The 18,366-nt window shown below is 43.0% G+C and overlaps 1 long non-coding RNA gene across 1 annotated transcript; it reads right to left on the reverse strand.

Annotated features, from left to right (window-relative positions):
• Positions 1–14,883: 14,883 nt before the first annotated feature.
• On the reverse strand, positions 14,884–16,267 carry LOC135369154 (uncharacterized). Its single transcript, XR_010414940.1, has 3 exons — positions 16,181–16,267; positions 15,764–15,879; positions 14,884–15,194 (listed from the first exon to the last, which is right to left on the reverse strand). It is a non-coding gene; the product is annotated as an uncharacterized LOC135369154 (long non-coding RNA).
• Between the last annotated feature and the right edge of the window lie 2,099 nt (positions 16,268–18,366).

The raw sequence follows: 18,366 nt of genomic DNA on the forward strand, positions 1-18,366 counted from the left end.
TCATCGTGTCGTAGTAGAGCCTTCGCTAACGATCTCCGCAGAACATCTTTTACCGTCCGCACCAACCTCTCCCAAAAGCCGCCCCACCATGCTGCTCTCTCGACGATAAATTTCCACTGGATGCGGCTCTGAGAGAGGTAGTCGAGTACGTCGGGGTGGCGTACGCTCTTCCAGAGGCTGTTCAGATCCTTGGATGCTCGCTTGAAGGTTAGCGCATTGTCGGAATAAATGACTTTACACAGTCCTCTTCTGGACACAAAGCGACGAAATGCCATTAGGAACCTTTGGGTTGTCAAGTCGTCTACAATTTCCAGGTGCACGGCTCGCGTCACCGCACACGTGAACAAGGCTATGTAGCATTTCTTTGAGTTGACGTCTGGAGCTTTGTAAAAGAGCGGCCCCGCAAAATCTACTCCAGTCACCTCAAAGGGTTCGGCTCTTGTTATACGATCCGGTGGAAGTTGTGCTGTCTCTAGAAAAGCAGGCCGCGCTCTTTGACGTCTACAGCGGTGGCATTTGTACAGCTCCTTCTTAACTGCTTGACGTGCTTGGATAATCCAGTAGAGCTCCCTTAGCTCGACCAACGTGTCGCGGACACCCGAATGGAGCAAACGTCGATGCGCTCTTACGATAAGAAGTTGAGTGAAACGATGATCTTTGGGTAAGACAATCGGGTGCTTTACTTCTTCGCTTTCTTCTCCCCGTTGTAGACGTCCCGTTATGCGTAGAATTCCATCTTTGTCCAAGTAAGGATGCAAATCTCTTAGTTTCGATGTGACCTTTAGATGCCGTGATGATTTGACAGCTTCAAGCTCCTCCGAAAACGATTCCGCTTGTACTTGTCTTATCCAGTAGTTTTCTGCGCGTCGGATCTCACATGTAGAAAGTGGACCTGTTGCGGGTTCATCTCGTCTTGAGTTGTGCAGGAATCGGTATATCCACGCCGTTGTTCTGACGACGTTGTCTAAAGAAGAGCAGTTGGTAAGTTGGAGGATCGGCTCCGCTGGCGGCGATGGTAGAAGCAAAACGTGCGTCGCTCTTACTTCTTCACTAATATCCTTCCCCACGCCTGTGGTTGCACTTGGCCACTGTTCCTCTGATTCCTTTAACCATTGTGGTCCTTCCCACCAGTGAGTGCGCGAGTGTAACGAGTCAATCGAACTGCCGCGGGTCAGGAGGTCTGCTGGGTTCTGTTCCCCTGGACAGTGTCGCCAGCCAGATATGCTTCTTGAACTCTGTATCTCGGATATCCTATTAGCCACAAAGGGTTTGTAACGCTGAGCGTCACCACGTATCCAGCTGAGGGCGATCATCGAATCCGACCATAGTATGGCTCCATGTCTGTCGGGAAAACACGCCGCTACGTAGTCGCAGAGTCGAGCTCCTAGTAAGGTTCCAAGTAGCTCTAGGCGGGGAAGCGAGATGCGCTTCAAAGGAGCTACCCGATCCTTAGCTAGGATGAGGTGAACCGTACATGCTCCGTTTTTGTATTCTGTCCTGAGGTATACGACGGCACCGTATGCTAGCAAGCTAGCGTCGCAGAACACGTGGAGTGTTTGGTGGTGAATTTCTTCTGTTCCTTTCAAGGCTCTCGGAATGGCAATTTCTTTGGCCTGGTGGAGTTCTTTTCGCCACCTCTGCCAGTCCTCAAGTACGTCAGTCGGGAGGTCATCGTCCCAGTTCAGTTCTCTCTGCCAAACACGTTGGAACATTATCTTTGCTCGGATAACGAAGGGCGCAAGAAATCCGAGAGGATCGAACACCCTTGCAGTCGCTTGGAGTAAGCTGCGCTTTGTGTCATCAGCCGTGATTAAGAAGTCCATGATGGAACGTAGCGCGACACGTAGTTGGTCTGTCCTGGTGTCCCAGATGACGCCTAAAACTTTGCTCTCGAGCTGCTGTGATAGACAGTCGTCGCCCTGTTGTCGAAGTGCCTCCCTCAATTGATGGTCATTGGTTGCCCACTTTCGAAGTTTCATGCCACAGTGTTCAACGATCGCCACGGATTCCTCGCAAAGCTGTCTCGCCTCTTGAAGTGTGTTTACGCTGGTCACCAAATCATCGACGTAGAAACTTTCACAAAGAATTTTGCACGTGGATGGGAAGATGTCGGACATCTCACGAAAGTGGTGTCGCAGAGTCGCTGCTAGAAGGAACGGGCTAGAAGTAGCTCCGAACGGTACCCGTGTCATCCTTAGGGCCTCAATTTCTGGCAATGGTTGGCCCATCCTTGGTGTTGTAGCATACCAGAGATACCTTAGCGCATCTCGGTCGCTCTCGGCTAGTGCAATCTGCAAAAACGCCTTCTCAACGTCGGCAGTTAAAGCAATTGTGTTGGCGCGGAACTTAATCATCACGTGAAGAATGTCAGGGTTGAGGTTCGGACCAGCGTGAAGGACGTCGTTCAGTGATGGGTCGTTTGAAGAGCTGGACGAGGCGTCGAACACAATTCTTATTTTGGTGGTTTCTCTTTCTCTTTTGATGATCGCTCTATGTGGCATATAGTAGACTACGTTATCCGACTCCCCAGTCGGCACCTTTTCGGCATGACCGTTTTGTTCATAGAGACGAATGGCTGCATCGTACTCTTCCATGAGTACACGATCCTTCATGAGACGTCTCGTTAATGATTGCAGCCTTGTTCGTGCTGCTTGAAGATTTGGAAGAAGTTCCTCTTTCTTGTCCGTCCACGGTAGTGACACTTCGTACCTCCTGTCTTTCTTCTCAATACTGCTACGAAACTGGGCCAGTACTTCGTTCTTCCAAAGGCTATCGTGTTCGCCCTCGTTTGGCTTGATTCCAATGTGTTCAAGATCCCAAAATCGCTGAAGTTCTACAGATGCTTCGTTTTCGGTGCTTTCCACCGTAACCCGTAACACCCCTACACCGGTGTTGAAGCAGGAAGACGATGACGTAGTAGGCCCTTGAACTGTCCAACCGAATATAGTGTTGACGGCAAAGAGCTTCTCCGAAATACGTTGGGATTCGCCCGTCACGACCGCCCAGTAATAGTCCGAACCAATCAGTATCTGGACTTCGGGCTTACAGGTTGTGCCAAATACCGCGGCGTCGGCTACTTCCATACCTTTCTCGTTCAGTACTCTCGTAACGTTGGCGTCAGGAGAAGGCATAAGGTTAGCGGAGATCTCGGGCGTTTCCAACGCTTCGACGCATGTGTCCTGGCGCCTGTATTGGCTGCGAAGCCAGACCTTCACACGACGACACGTCTTTTTGAGCGGAGTACTACCGAAAGAGAATATGGACAGAGCTTCTTCCCCGACGGGTTCGCATTGAAGTTCGTGAGACAGTGACTCCTTTATGAACGTCCGTTGACTGCCTCCATCCAGCATGGCTCGTACAAATTGTCTCTTCCTATCTGTTTCCGCCCAAATGCGAGCAGTTTGGAGAAGAACAGGTCCAGTGGCCGCAGCTGCGTCGGATGTCGACAGCGCAGACGAAGCCATGACCCCGAGGCGTGCAGGGTTGGGGTCTTCCGCTGCTCTATAATTTCCTGGACGATCACACAGACGTGAAATGATGTCCGCCACAGGTTGCGCATCTTAAGCGTGGAGCAGTTCGACAATCACGTGACCTGTGATATTTTTTGCCGCATTTGAAGCAACGGCCCTCCCGACTAAGTAGGGCTTTCTTGTCACCCACCGAAAGATTGCTGCAGCAGTTTTCTATGCCGTGGTCTGCTGCCTTGCACAGCAGACATTCTAGCTGCTGTGGCGTCACTCCTGTAGTGAGTGCACCTGTCGTTTGTCGTTCGAACAGCCGCCTACCATCTCTTGGTGCAGTTCTGGAGTGCGGTTCGTTAAGATTCGTAGCGTGATTCCTCTGCATGTCTGTGAGCAACGTGTCCTTCTCTCTGCTTTCCACTTCGACTTTCAGGAAGTCCATAAAGTCCTCTACTTCGGTCCTACCTTCGCTAGGAGCTCCTTTGTGTTTGCGATTGTACTCCAGGGTGACCTCTCTTGGCACAGCCTTGCGTAAGACGCTCATCAGCATGATCCCATACTCCTTTGTGCCGACATCCAGAGCTTGTAGACTTCGTACCCTCACTTGGACCTCGTCGTATAGCTCACGTAGCCGTACGAACTTCCCTGCGTCAACCACAGGTGGAAGATGCAGTAAGCGGTTTAGATGCTCCTCGACGATCAGGTGTCGTTGATTGAAGCGTTGCTTCAAGAGATCTATTGCAGTGTCGTAGTTTTCATTCGTAAGTGAGAGTCCACTGATAGCTGCTGCAGCCTTGCCCGTAAGATAGCTCTGCAGGTGCCTGAATTTGTCGACTTTGTGCAGAGATTCGTTTGTGTGGATGCTGGACTGAAACTGATCCCAGAACGTCGTCCACTCGGCTAAGTCTCCGCTGAACTTCGAAATTTCGATCTTCGGCAGTCTCACCCTACAGGCGGCAGCGTTCTGCGTCGGCTGTACGTGTGGAACTCTGGAGGGAGACGAGTCTGTCCGCGGTAGCTGTCTGTCGTACGTTCTCAGTTTCTGAGTGATCTGGGACTTCGCAGTGCATATCTTCTCCTCATAAGAGAGAACGCCTTGGACTTCCTGTTCGAAGGCCTCCTCCGGCACGGACTCCTCTATGCTCTGGTCTAGAGTCTGCAACATTTCTTCCTTGGACTTCAAGATGTCCAGCTTTGTGGACAGCACGTCGGCGGCTGGGGCCGTTGTCTGCAGCAGTAGGTCAATTTCGTTGATGAGCTTCGTGATCGCCGCGCGTAGAACACCGCGTTTCTGCTTCACACGGTCCATCCCAGCTGCTGTCTAGTCCACCTCCGTCGTTGTAAGTTCCCGGGTTTCGGCACCAAGATTTGTGTTGAGGAACTCGTAGGCCCAGGAATTCGGAGCGGGAGGCGGACGTACTTGTACAGACCGTTTATTCTAAAGGAATGCTCGAGACAGCCAGTAACACGCGCTCCTATAGCGCGCTACATCGTCCTTGTAGCCAAACCCAAACCGAAACCAAAAACCCAACCAAACAGTACCGCATATTTCACAACAACGTTTTCAGCTTGACTTTTCGATTTCCGGCACATTTTGATTATTCCCATTCTCCACGTCGCCAACCGCTCTAAAAACGGTATTTGCACTGTTTTCATGATTTAAGACGTTTTCAGATTGGTTTTTCGATTTCCGGCACATTTTGATTATTCCCATTCTCCACGTCGCCAACCGCTCTCAAAACGCTATTTAGCACTGTTTTCATGATCTAAGACGTTTTCAGATTGATTTTTCGATTTCCGGCGCATTTTGAATAGTCGTGTTCTCCACGTCGCCAAACGCTCTAAAAACGCTATTTAACACTGTTTTCACGGTCTAAGACGTTTTCAGCTTGATATTTCGATTTCCGGCACAATTTGATTATTCGCATTTTAAACATCGCTAAACGCTCTAAACACGCTATTTAGCACTGTTTTCATGATCTAAGACGTTTTCAGCTTGATTTTTCGATTTCCGGCACAATTTGATTATTCCCATTTTAAACATCGCCAAACGCTCTAAACACGCTATTTAGCACTGTTTTCATGATCAAAGACGTTTTCAGCTTGATTTTTCGATTTCCGGCGCATTTTGAATATTCGTGTTCACCACGTCGCCAAACGCTCTAAAAACGCCATTTAGCACTGTTTTCATTATCTAAGACGTTTTCAGATTGATTTTTCGATTTCTTGCGCATTTTCAATAGTCGTGTTCTCCACGTCGCCAAACGCTCTAAAAACGCTATTTAACACTGTTTTCAGGATCTAAGACGTTTTCAGCTTGACTTTTCGATTTCCGGCACATTTTGATTATTCCCATTCTCCACGTCGCCAACAGCCCTAAAAACGGTATTTAGCACTGTTTTCATGATCTAAGACGTTTTCAGCTTGATTTTTGGATTTGCGGCGTATTTTGAATATTCGTGTTCTCCACGTCGCCAAACGCTCTAAAAACGCTATTTAGCACTGTTTTCACGAGCTAAGACGTTTTCAGCTTGATTTTTCGATTTCCGGCACATTTTGAATATTCGTGTTCTCCACGTCGCCAAACGCTCTGAAAACGCTATTAAGAATGTTTTCATGATCTAAGACGTGTTCAGCTTGATTTTTCGATTTCCGGCACATTTTGATTATTCCCATTCTCCACGTCGCCAACCGCTCTAAAAACGCTATTTAACACTGTTTTCACGATCTAAGACGTTTTCAGCTTGACTTTTCGATTTCCGGCACATTTTGATTATTCCCATTCTCCACGTCGCCAACCGCTCTAAAAACGGTATTTAGTACTGTTTTCACGATCTAAGAGTTTTCAGCTTGACTTTTCGATTTCCGGCACATTTTGATTATTCCCATTCTCCACGTAGCATTCCGCTCCAAAAACGCTATTTAGCACTGTTTTCATGATCTAAGACGTTTTCAGCTTGATTTTTCGATTTCCGGCACATTTTGATTATTCGTGTTCTGCACGTCGCCAAACGCTCTAAAAACGCTATTTAGCACTGTTTTCACGATCTAAGACGTTTTCAGCTTGATTTTTCGATTTCCGGCACATTTTGATTATCCCCATTTTAAACGTCGCCAAACGCTCTAAAAACGCTATTTAGCACTGTTTTCATGATCTCAGACGTTTTCAGCTTGATTTTTTGATGTCCGGCACATTTTGAATATTCGTGTTCTCCACGTCGCCAAACGCTCTAAAAACGCTATTTGGCATTGTTTTCATGATCTAAGAAGTTTTCAGCTTGATTTTTCGATATCCGGCACATTTTGATTATTCGTGTTCTCCACGTCGCCAAACGCTCTAAAAACGCCATTTAGCACTGTTTTCATGATCTAAGACGTTTTCAGCTTGATTTTTCGATTTCCGGCACATTTTGATTATTCCCATTTTAAACGTCGCGAAACGCTCTGAAAACGCTATTTAACACTGTTTTCACGATCTAAGACGTTTTCAGCTTGACTTTTCGATTTCCGGCACATTTTGATTATTCCCATTCTCCACGTCGCCAACCGCTCTAAAAACGGTATTTAGCACTGTTTTCATTATCTAAGACATTTTCAGATTGATTTTTCGATTTCTGGCGCATTTTCAATATTCGTGTTCTCCACGTCGCCAAACGCTCTAAAAACGCTATTTAGCACTGTTTTCATGATCCAAGACGTTTTCAGATTGATTTTTCGATTTCCGGCGCATTTTGAATATTCGTGTTCTCCACATCGCCAAACGCTCTAAAAACGCTAATTAGCACTGTTTTCACGAGCTAAGACGTTTTCAGCTTGATTTTTCGATTTCCGGCACATTTTGAATATTCGTGTTCTTCACGTCGCCAAACGCTCTGAAAACGCTATTTAACACTGTTTTCACGATCTAAGACGTTTTCAGCTTGACTTTTCGATTTCCGGCACATTTTGATTAGTCCCATTCTCCACGTCGCCAACCGCTCTAAATACGGTATTTAGCACTGTTTTCAGGATCTAAGACGTTTTCAGCTTGACTTTTCGATTTCCGGCACATTTTGATTATTCCCATTCTCCACGTCGCCATCCGCTCCAAAAACGCTATTTAGCACTGTTTTCATGATCTAAGACGTTTTCAGCTTGATTTTTGGATATCCGGCACATTTTGATTATTCGTGTTCTCCACGTCGCCAAACGCTCTAAAAACGCCATTTAGCACTGTTTTCATGATCTAAGACGTTTTCAGCTTGATTTTTCGATTTCCGGCACATTTTGATTATTCGTGTTCTGCACGTCGCCAAACGCTCTAAAAACGCTATTTAGCGCTGTTTTCACGATCTAAGACGTTTTCAGCTTGATTTTTCGATTTCCGGCACATTTTGATTATCCCCATTTTAAACGTCGCGAAACGCTCTAAAAACGCTATTTAGCACTGTTTTCATGATCTAAGACGTTTTCAGCTTGATTTTTCGATATCCGGCACATTTTGATTATTCGTGTTCTCCACGTCGCCAAACGCTCTAAAAACGCCATTTAGCACTGTTTTCATGATCTAAGACGTTTTCAGCTTGATTTTTCGATTTCCGGCACATTTTGATTATTCCCATTTTAAACGTCGCCAAACGCTCTAAAAACGCTATTTAGCACTGTTTTCATGATCTAAGACGTTTTCAGCTTGATTTTTCGATTTCCGGCACATTTTGATTATTCGTGTTCTGCACGTCGCCAAACGCTCTAAAAACGCTATTTAGCACTGTTTTCATGATCTAAGACGTTTTCAGCTTGATTTTTCGATTTCCGGCACATTTTGAATATTCGTGTTCTCCACGTCGCCAAACGCTCTAAAGACGCTATTTAGCACTGTTTTCATGATCTAAGACGTTTTCAGCTTGATTTTTCGATTTCAGGCACATTTTGATTATTCGTGTTCTCCACGTCGGCAAACGCTCTAAAAACGCTATTTAGCGCTGTTTTCACGATCTAAGACGTTTTCAGCTTGATTTTTCGATTTCCGGCACATTTTGATTATCCCCATTTTAAACGTCGCGAAACGCTCTAAAAACGCTATTTAGCACTGTTTTCATGATCTAAGACGTTTTCAGCTTGATTTTTCGATATCCGGCACATTTTGATTATTCGTGTTCTCCACGTCGCCAAACGCTCTAAAAACGCCATTTAGCACTGTTTTCATGATCTAAGACGTTTTCAGCTTGATTTTTCGATTTCCGGCACATTTTGATTATTCCCATTTTAAACGTCGCCAAACGCTCTAAAAACGCTATTTAGCACTGTTTTCATGATCTAAGACGTTTTCAGCTTGATTTTTCGATTTCCGGCACATTTTGATTATTCGTGTTCTGCACGTCGCCAAACGCTCTAAAAACGCTATTTAGCACTGTTTTCATGACCTAACACGTTTTCAGCTTGATTTTTCGATTTCCGGCACATTTTGATTATTCCCATTTTAAACGTCGCCAAACGCTCTAAAACGCTATTTAGCACTGTTTTCATGATCTAAGACGTTTTCAGCTTGATTTTTCGATTTCCGGCACATTTTGATTATTCGTGTTCTCCACGTCGCCAAACGCTCTAAAAACGCTATTTAGCACTGTTTTCATGGTCTAAGACGATTTCAGCTTGGTTTTTCGATTTCCGGCGTATTTTGAATATTCGTGTTCTCCACGTCGCCAAACGCTCTAAAAACGCTATTTAGCACTGTTTTCATGATCTAAGACGTTTTCAGCTTGATTTTTCGATTTCCGGCACATTTTGAATATTCGTGTTCTCCACGTCGCCAAACGCTCTAAAAACGCCATTTAGCACTGTTTTCATTATCTAAGACGTTTTCAGATCGATTTTTTGATTTCTGGCGCATTTTCAACAGTCGTGTTCTCCACGTCGCCAAACGCTCTAAAAACGCTATTTAACACTGTTTTCAGGATCTAAGACGTTTTCAGCTTGACTTTTCGATTTCCGGCACATTTTGATTATTCCCATTCTCCACGTCGCCAACCGCCCTAAAAACGGTATTTAGCACTGTTTTCATGATCTAAGACGTGTTCAGCTTGATTTTTCGATTTCCGGCACATTTTGATTATTCCCATTCTCCACGTCGCCAACCGCTCTAAAAACGCTATTTAGCACTGTTTTCATGATCTAAGACGTTTTCAGATTGATTTTTCGATTTCCGGCACATTTTGAATATTCGTGTTCTCCACGTCGCCAAACGCTCTAAAAACGCTATTTAACACTGTTTTCACGATCTAAGACGTTTTCAGCTTGACTTTTCAATTTCCGGCACATTTTGATTATTCCCATTCTCCACGTCGCCAAACGCTCTAAAAACGCTATTTAGCACTGTTTTCATTATCTAAGACATTTTCAGATTGATTTTTCGATTTCTGGCGCATTTTCAATATTCGTGTTCTCCACGTCGCCAAACGCTCTAAAAACGCTATTTAGCACTGTTTTCATGATCCAAGACGTTTTCAGTTTGATTTTTCGATTTCCGGCGCATTTTGAATATTCGTGTTCTCCACATCGCCAAACGCTCTAAAAACGCTAATTAGCACTGTTTTCACGAGCTAAGACGTTTTCAGCTTGGTTTTTCGATATCCGGCACATTTTGAATATTCGTGTTCTCCACGTCGCCAAACGCTCTGAAAACGCTATTTAACACTGTTTTCACGATCTAAGACGTTTTCAGCTTGACTTTTCGATTTCCGGCACATTTTGATTATTCCCATTCTCCACGTCGCCAACCGCTCTAAAAACGGTATTTAGTACTGTTTTCACGATCTAAGACGTTTTCAGCTTGACTTTTCGATTTCCGGCACATTTTGATTATTCCCATTCTCCACGTAGCATTCCGCTCCAAAAACGCTATTTAGCACTGTTTTCATGATCTAAGACGTTTTCAGCTTGATTTTTCGATTTCCGGCACATTTTGATTATTCGTGTTCTGCACGTCGCCAAACGCTCTAAAAACGCTATTTAGCACTGTTTTCACGATCTAAGACGTTTTCAGCTTGATTTTTCGATTTCCGGCACATTTTGATTATCCCCATTTTAAACGTCGCCAAACGCTCTAAAAACGCTATTTAGCACTGTTTTCATGATCTCAGACGTTTTCAGCTTGATTTTTTGATGTCCGGCACATTTTGAATATTCGTGTTCTCCACGTCGCCAAACGCTCTAAAAACGCTATTTAGCATTGTTTTCATGATCTAAGAAGTTTTCAGCTTGATTTTTCGATATCCGGCACATTTTGATTATTCGTGTTCTCCACGTCGCCAAACGCTCTAAAAACGCCATTTAGCACTGTTTTCATGATCTAAGACGTTTTCAGCTTGATTTTTCGATTTCCGGCACATTTTGATTATTCCCATTTTAAACGTCGCGAAACGCTCTGAAAACGCTATTTAACACTGTTTTCACGATCTAAGACGTTTTCAGCTTGACTTTTCGATTTCCGGCACATTTTGATTATTCCCATTCTCCACGTCGCCAACCGCTCTAAAAACGGTATTTAGCACTGTTTTCATTATCTAAGACATTTTCAGATTGATTTTTTGATTTCTGGCGCATTTTCAATATTCGTGTTCTCCACGTCGCCAAACGCTCTAAAAACACTATTTAGCACTGTTTTCATGATCCAAGACGTTTTCAGATTGATTTTTCGATTTCCGGCGCATTTTGAATATTCGTGTTCTCCACATCGCCAAACGCTCTAAAAACGCTAATTAGCACTGTTTTCACGAGCTAAGACGTTTTCAGCTTGATTTTTCGATTTCCGGCACATTTTGAATATTCGTGTTCTTCCCGTCGCCAAACGCTCTGAAAACGCTATTTAACACTGTTTTCACGATCTAAGACGTTTTCAGCTTGACTTTTCGATTTCCGGCACATTTTGATTAGTCCCATTCTCCACGTCGCCAACCGCTCTAAATACGGTATTTAGCACTGTTTTCAGGATCTAAGACGTTTTCAGCTTGACTTTTCGATTTCCGGCACATTTTGATTATTCCCATTCTCCACGTCGCCATCCGCTCCAAAAACGCTATTTAGCACTGTTTTCATGATCTAAGACGTTTTCAGCTTGATTTTTGGATATCCGGCACATTTTGATTATTCGTGTTCTCCACGTCGCCAAACGCTCTAAAAACGCCATTTAGCACTGTTTTCATGATCTAAGACGTTTTCAGCTTGATTTTTCGATTTCCGGCACATTTTGATTATTCGTGTTCTGCACGTCGCCAAACGCTCTAAAAACGCTATTTAGCGCTGTTTTCACGATCTAAGACGTTTTCAGCTTGATTTTTCGATTTCCGGCACATTTTGATTATCCCCATTTTAAACGTCGCGAAACGCTCTAAAAACGCTATTTAGCACTGTTTTCATGATCTAAGACGTTTTCAGCTTGATTTTTCGATATCCGGCACATTTTGATTATTCGTGTTCTCCACGTCGCCAAACGCTCTAAAAACGCCATTTAGCACTGTTTTCATGATCTAAGACGTTTTCAGCTTGATTTTTCGATATCCGGCACATTTTGATTATTCGTGTTCTCCACGTCGCCAAACGCTCTAAAAACGCCATTTAGCACTGTTTTCATGATCTAAGACGTTTTCAGCTTGATTTTTCGATTTCCGGCACATTTTGATTATTCCCATTTTAAACGTCGCCAAACGCTCTAAAAACGCTATTTAGCACTGTTTTCATGATCTAAGACGTTTTCAGCTTGATTTTTCGATTTCCGGCACATTTTGATTATTCGTGTTCTGCACGTCGCCAAACGCTCTAAAAACGCTATTTAGCACTGTTTTCATGATCTAAGACGTTTTCAGCTTGATTTTTCGATTTCCGGCACATTTTGAATATTCGTGTTCTCCACGTCGCCAAACGCTCTGAAGACGCTATTTAGCACTGTTTTCATGATCTAAGACGTTTTCAGCTTGATTTTTCGATTTCAGGCACATTTTGATTATTCGTGTTCTCCACGTCGGCAAACGCTCTAAAAACGCTATTTAGGACTGTTTTCATGACCTAACACGTTTTCAGCTTGATTTTTCGATTTCCGGCACATTTTGATTATTACCATTTTAAACGTCGCCAAACGCTCTAAAACGCTATTTAGCACTGTTTTCATGATCTAAGACGTTTTCAGCTTGATTTTTCGATTTCCGGCACATTTTGATTATTCGTGTTCTCCACGTCGCCAAACGCTCTAAAAACGCTATTTAGCACTGTTTTCATGGTCTAAGACGATTTCAGCTTGGTTTTTCGATTTCCGGCGTATTTTGAATATTCGTGTTCTCCACGTCGCCAAACGCTCTAAAAACGCTATTTAGCACTGTTTTCATGATCTAAGACGTTTTCAGCTTGATTTTTCGATTTCCGGCACATTTTGATTATTCGCATTTTAAACGTCGCCAAACGCTCTAAAAATGCTATTCTTTCACAGTTTTCATGATCTAAGACGTTTTCAGCTTGATTTTTCGATTTCCGGCGCATTTTGAATATACGTGTTCTCCACGTCGCCAAACGCTCTAAAAACGCCATTTAGCACTGTTTTCATTATCTAAGACGTTTTCAGATCGATTTTTTGATTTCTGGCGCATTTTCAACAGTCGTGTTCTCCACGTCGCCAAACGCTCTAAAAACGCTATTTAACACTGTTTTCAGGATCTAAGACGTTTTCAGCATGACTTTTCGATTTCCGGCACATTTTGATTATTCCCATTCTCCACGTCGCCAACCGCCCTAAAAACGGTATTTAGCACTGTTTTCATGATCTAAGACGTGTTCAGCTTGATTTTTCGATTTCCGGCACATTTTGATTATTCCATTCTCCACGTCGCCAACCGCTCTAAAAACGCTATTTAGCACTGTTTTCACGAGCTAAGACGTTTTCAGCTTGATTTTTCGATTTCCGGCACATTTTGATTATTCCCATTTTAAACGTCGCCAAACACTCTAAAAACGCTATTTAGCACTGTTTTCGTGATTTAAGACGTTTTCAGCTTGATTTTTCGATTTCCGGCACATTTTGATTATTCCCATTTTAAACGTCGCCAAACACTCTAAAAACGCTATTTAGCACTGTTTTCGTGATCTAAGACGTTTTCAGCTTGATTTTTCGATTTCCGGCACATTTTGATTATTCCCATTTTAAACGTCGCCAAACACTCTAAAAACGCTATTTAGCACTGTTTTCGTGATTTAAGACGTTTTCAGCTTGATTTTTCGATTTCCGGCACATTTTGATTATTCCCATTTTAAACGTCGCCAAACACTCTAAAAACGCTATTTAGCACTGTTTTCGTGATCTAAGACGTTTTCAGCTTGATTTTTCGATTTCCGGACATTTTGATTATTCCTATTTTAAACGTCGCCAAACACTCTAAAAACGCTATTTAGCACTGTTTTCGTGATCTAAGACGTTTTCAGCTTGATTTTTCGATTTCCGGCACATTTTGATTATTCCCATTTTAAACGTCGCCAAACACTCTAAAAACGCTATTTAGCACTGTTTTCGTGATTTAAGACGTTTTCATCTTGATTTTTCGATTTCCGGCACATTTTGATTATTCCCATTTTAAACGTCGCCAAACCCTCTAAAAACGCTATTTAGCACTGTTTTCGTGATTTAAGACGTTTTCAGCTTGATTTTTCGATTTCCGGCACATTTTGATTATTCCCATTTTAAACGTCGCCAAACACTCTAAAAACGCTATTTAGCACTGTTTTCGTGATCTAAGACGTTTTCAGCTTGATTTTTCGATTTCCGGCACATTTTGATTATTCCCATTTTAAACGTCGCCAAACACTCTAAAAACGCTATTTAGCACTGTTTTCGTGATCTAAGACGTTTTCAGCTTGATTTTTCGATTTCCGGCACATTTTGATTATTCCCATTTTAAACGTCGCCAAACACTCTAAAAACGCTATTTAGCACTGTTTTCGTGATCTAAGACGTTTTCAGCTTGATTTTTCGATTTCCGGCACATTTTGATTATTCCCATTTTAAACGTCGCCAAACACTCTAAAAACGCTATTTAGCACTGTTTTCGTGATCTAAGACGTTTTCAGCTTGATTTTTCGATTTCCGGCACATTTTGATTATTCCCATTTTAAACGTCGCCAAACACTCTAAAAACGCTATTTAGCACTGTTTTCGTGATCTAAGACGTTTTCGGTAACATCTCATTACGGCCCGAGTCTCATTACGGCTGAAGTCTCATTACGGCCGAAAGTCTCATTACGGCCGAAAATCCTTTAACCCCCAAGTGTCTCGTTACGGCCAAAGTCTCAATACGGCCGAAGGTAGTCTCATTACGGCCGAAGATGTCTCATAACGGCCAAAAAGAAAAAAGAAGCATCCACCATAGTAGCTCTGTATATACTGTGTTTTATGCTTCCCAAAATGTGTCCGAGGCGGTGTGCCCCACGGCTTGTGTCACACACAATGGTTCATGCACACAATATTGCGACAGTGTTTCATGCATCCCTCGTGAAAAATGTTTTTATTGTCATATGTGTCACACGATATTTGTATGTGTTACGCCATTTTCTCTCAGTATTCAAGCAACATCCTACTCGTTGGTTCTGTGAGCAAACTGTATGTGTGTGTGTTCTGAAAAGTACTCCACAAGGGAGCCCACTGGGAGCTCCAGGAGTCACATGACCTATGACCATGATCTTCTCCCCCACTAGCTGCCTTCTACAATTTACGTCCACCTGAAATTTACAAAAAAGTACCATAAGCCACTGAACAAAATGACATATGCTCTTGTTTGATGATGACTATAAGACATATGCTGTCAAGTAGACTTTTTTTTTCATATATTCAAAACATATTCAAGAATTATGGACAACAATGACAATTACGTCATAATAATGCAGCTGCATAGCCAGGAAACTATTTCAGGAGGTGTTTTATGAGGCTTGACATGGGGTGGAGGAGTCCCCCTCGTCAGTGCTTTATCCAGACCCCCCCCCCTAACTTTTTTGCCTGTGCACCCCCTACAGGGGGTGCCCTTGCGATTTCAGCTTCAGATACGTCTGTAATGATATGTTAAGCTGTAATGACGTAACTATTCCAACAATTTTTTCGAACACCCTTCTCGTGCTTGGGATTCTGGATAAACCACTACCCGTTGTTCATTTTCGTGGGGCACTACATTAGAGCTTATGCCACTGCACTGATGTCACAATGTTAAAAGTGTGTGTCACTCTGGGCATTCGGAATTCCTCTAAGCTACAATATGTAAATTCAGAATATCGGAAGGGTAAACATCAGATGTTACCTGCAGGCTTCATGCTGAAACGCGTGTACGCAAAACACTTCCGCCGTGGTGGGCGACGCCGTTAGTGTAATCATACACGCAAGACAATTGCGGGCACATGGAGTAGTGGCAGCAACCTGAAAACGATACATTTTCTTGTTACATATGAGTAATCAAAAATATACATTCCCACATGTTTCGTTTTGTCGTTTGTAGGAAGCGCTAGTAAGGGAACAGCACTTGGTTGGTCACATGCAAGCCACAATGCGAGAGGTGCCGATATTTCGATTACGCGATCAAGAATTAAAAGTCTAGAACCATGCACACTTCCCCATGCAACTACTTCCCCAGCATCGTGAGACATGACACCCATGACATGACACCATGTATTCACGTATAGTGTAATGATATGCAGGAATGAAAAAGATGCCAACATACCTGTAATCCAGTGTCCCATAAGTTTGATTCGATTTTTTGGCAGCTACCATGAAGAGCAAATGCACGATTCACAAGTTTCGTTTCGCCATTTTCATTGCTGTTAATTTCGCAACCGTCAAGCAATCCCACGTGACCTCCTTTGGATCAGTGAAAAGTGAAAATTACTCGCGTCATGAACATATATGTTCATCTCAGCGCAAATCACGTTTTGCATGCTATAGAAGGAGGGGGGATCAATACTCTTCCTTTCGTGTTTTGATATCTTGTTGTTTTGCTACTCTCACTTCGGAGTTCGGATGGTGTCTAGCAACGTTGGGTACCTCGTTTCTTGTGTGTGTGTGTGAGCGAGTGGTTGCTGTTTACGATGTGTTCATATATCGCTTTGTAGTGCTGTAATGTGCAAATTAGCGGACTTTATAGCGGCTCTCTATTTTCCGTCGTTGTCTTTCGAGCAGCGCCTGTTGTTCCGGTAAAAATCGAGTTGAATGAATCGCCACAGCCCCAACGTATATCGCGCAGTGTTGACCAAGACAAAGTCAAGCAGGAATTCTGGTGAGTAATGCTCTCGTAGATTGCCTGTCTTAGTAGTGTGCTGTCCACACATAGTTGGATTCTCATAAGAGTAATTTAAATTAATCAAAACAGCTGAAGTGCCTGTAATAGATGTAACTCGGTATCCGTTCGTAGGTTTGCGCCGTTTCTAGTTGGTTGCGCGTTTAGGAACAACAAATTTATTCGAAGACGATAAGATACCGATAATGCATCACCGTACAGCAGCATTTACTCGTATCATTGTGAGCCATATTTCATTTGTTAAAATTTGTCGTCGTATTTCTTCAAAAATAAAAGCGCAAGTCGGCGTACTTGAATTGATCTCCAAGAACTGCTTACGTCGAACATCTGCAAATGTTGTACTTATGTGCCTTCGCGCACCATAGTAGGCACAAAGCATATCTGATTAGAATAAATACTTCAAGAGGAAGTCATTCAAATACATTGTTATTTATAGCTGGTTTTCCATTCCAGGCATGGTATGTGGCTGCACGAAGGATTCCGAAAAAGAAAAACAACAACATGGCTAATAGGATGTTGCTGCCCAGGGAGTCCTGGCGAAGAGGTGAGCTGTTAAGATCATCATAAGGTTCTGTTGTGAAGTGAGAAATTTTGTAGTAGTGCACGAATGTTAATTCGTGCACTACTTTTATAAAAAAGAAACCAGAAATGGAAAGTTATGCATGCATCATTTCATGAATTGTAATGTATTACTATTTGATATTCACATGTTTCCATTAAGGGAATGAACTACTGAACCTATATTCATATCATGGTCATGCTCTGTGTTTACCTGGAAGTCACATTTTTAAGGCTTGTCATTCTTTTGTCTAAATTAATATTTATGTTAACCTTGTATGAAATAGCAGACACGTATCAACACGTGTGCAGCTTGTGCACATTAAAACGAGCCATGTAGAGACAAATGCTTGTTTTTTTTTATATTCTAGCCTATTCATGGTTGCTCATCGCTTCTTGCAGGTTTACTCATTCCAGAAGCAAGAATTGCATCATTGTAAGGCGAATGGAAATAAACTGACATCGACTGAGATAGGTGCTCTGTCATGGCCAATGACTGTAGGATGGCTCCAAAAGCGTCACAACAAAGCCAATATTCATCTAGCTCTCTACAAGTAGCTAACTCCACATAGTAGCCTGCTTCACAGCCTACACTACCTTGTGGGAGTACACATTACACAATATGTTGCATTGTGCTGTGGTATGATAACATACCGTTTGTCTCGCAATATGTGTATATAAATATGATAAGGGCCCTAAGGGCACAGTGCATGGCTTATACCCTGCTGAATATATATCCATACCTGGCTGCAACATTGCATATCAATGCAGGTTACAATACACATTTTGACATTTGGCCGTTATGAGACATCTTCGGCCGTAATGAGACTGCCTTCGGCCGTATTGAGACTTTGGCCGTAATGAGACACTTGGGTATTAAAGGATTATCGGCCGTATTGAGACTTTCGGCCGTACTGAGACATCGGCCGTAATGAGACTTCGGCCGTAATGAGATACAATCGACGTTTTCAGCTTGATTTTTCGATTTCCGGCACATTTTGATTATTCCCATTTTAAACGTCGCCAAACACTCTAAAAACGCTATTTAGCACTGT

This window comes from Ornithodoros turicata, chromosome 1, assembly GCF_037126465.1.
Source record: "Ornithodoros turicata isolate Travis chromosome 1, ASM3712646v1, whole genome shotgun sequence".
NCBI classification, from domain to species: domain Eukaryota; kingdom Metazoa; phylum Arthropoda; class Arachnida; order Ixodida; family Argasidae; genus Ornithodoros; species Ornithodoros turicata.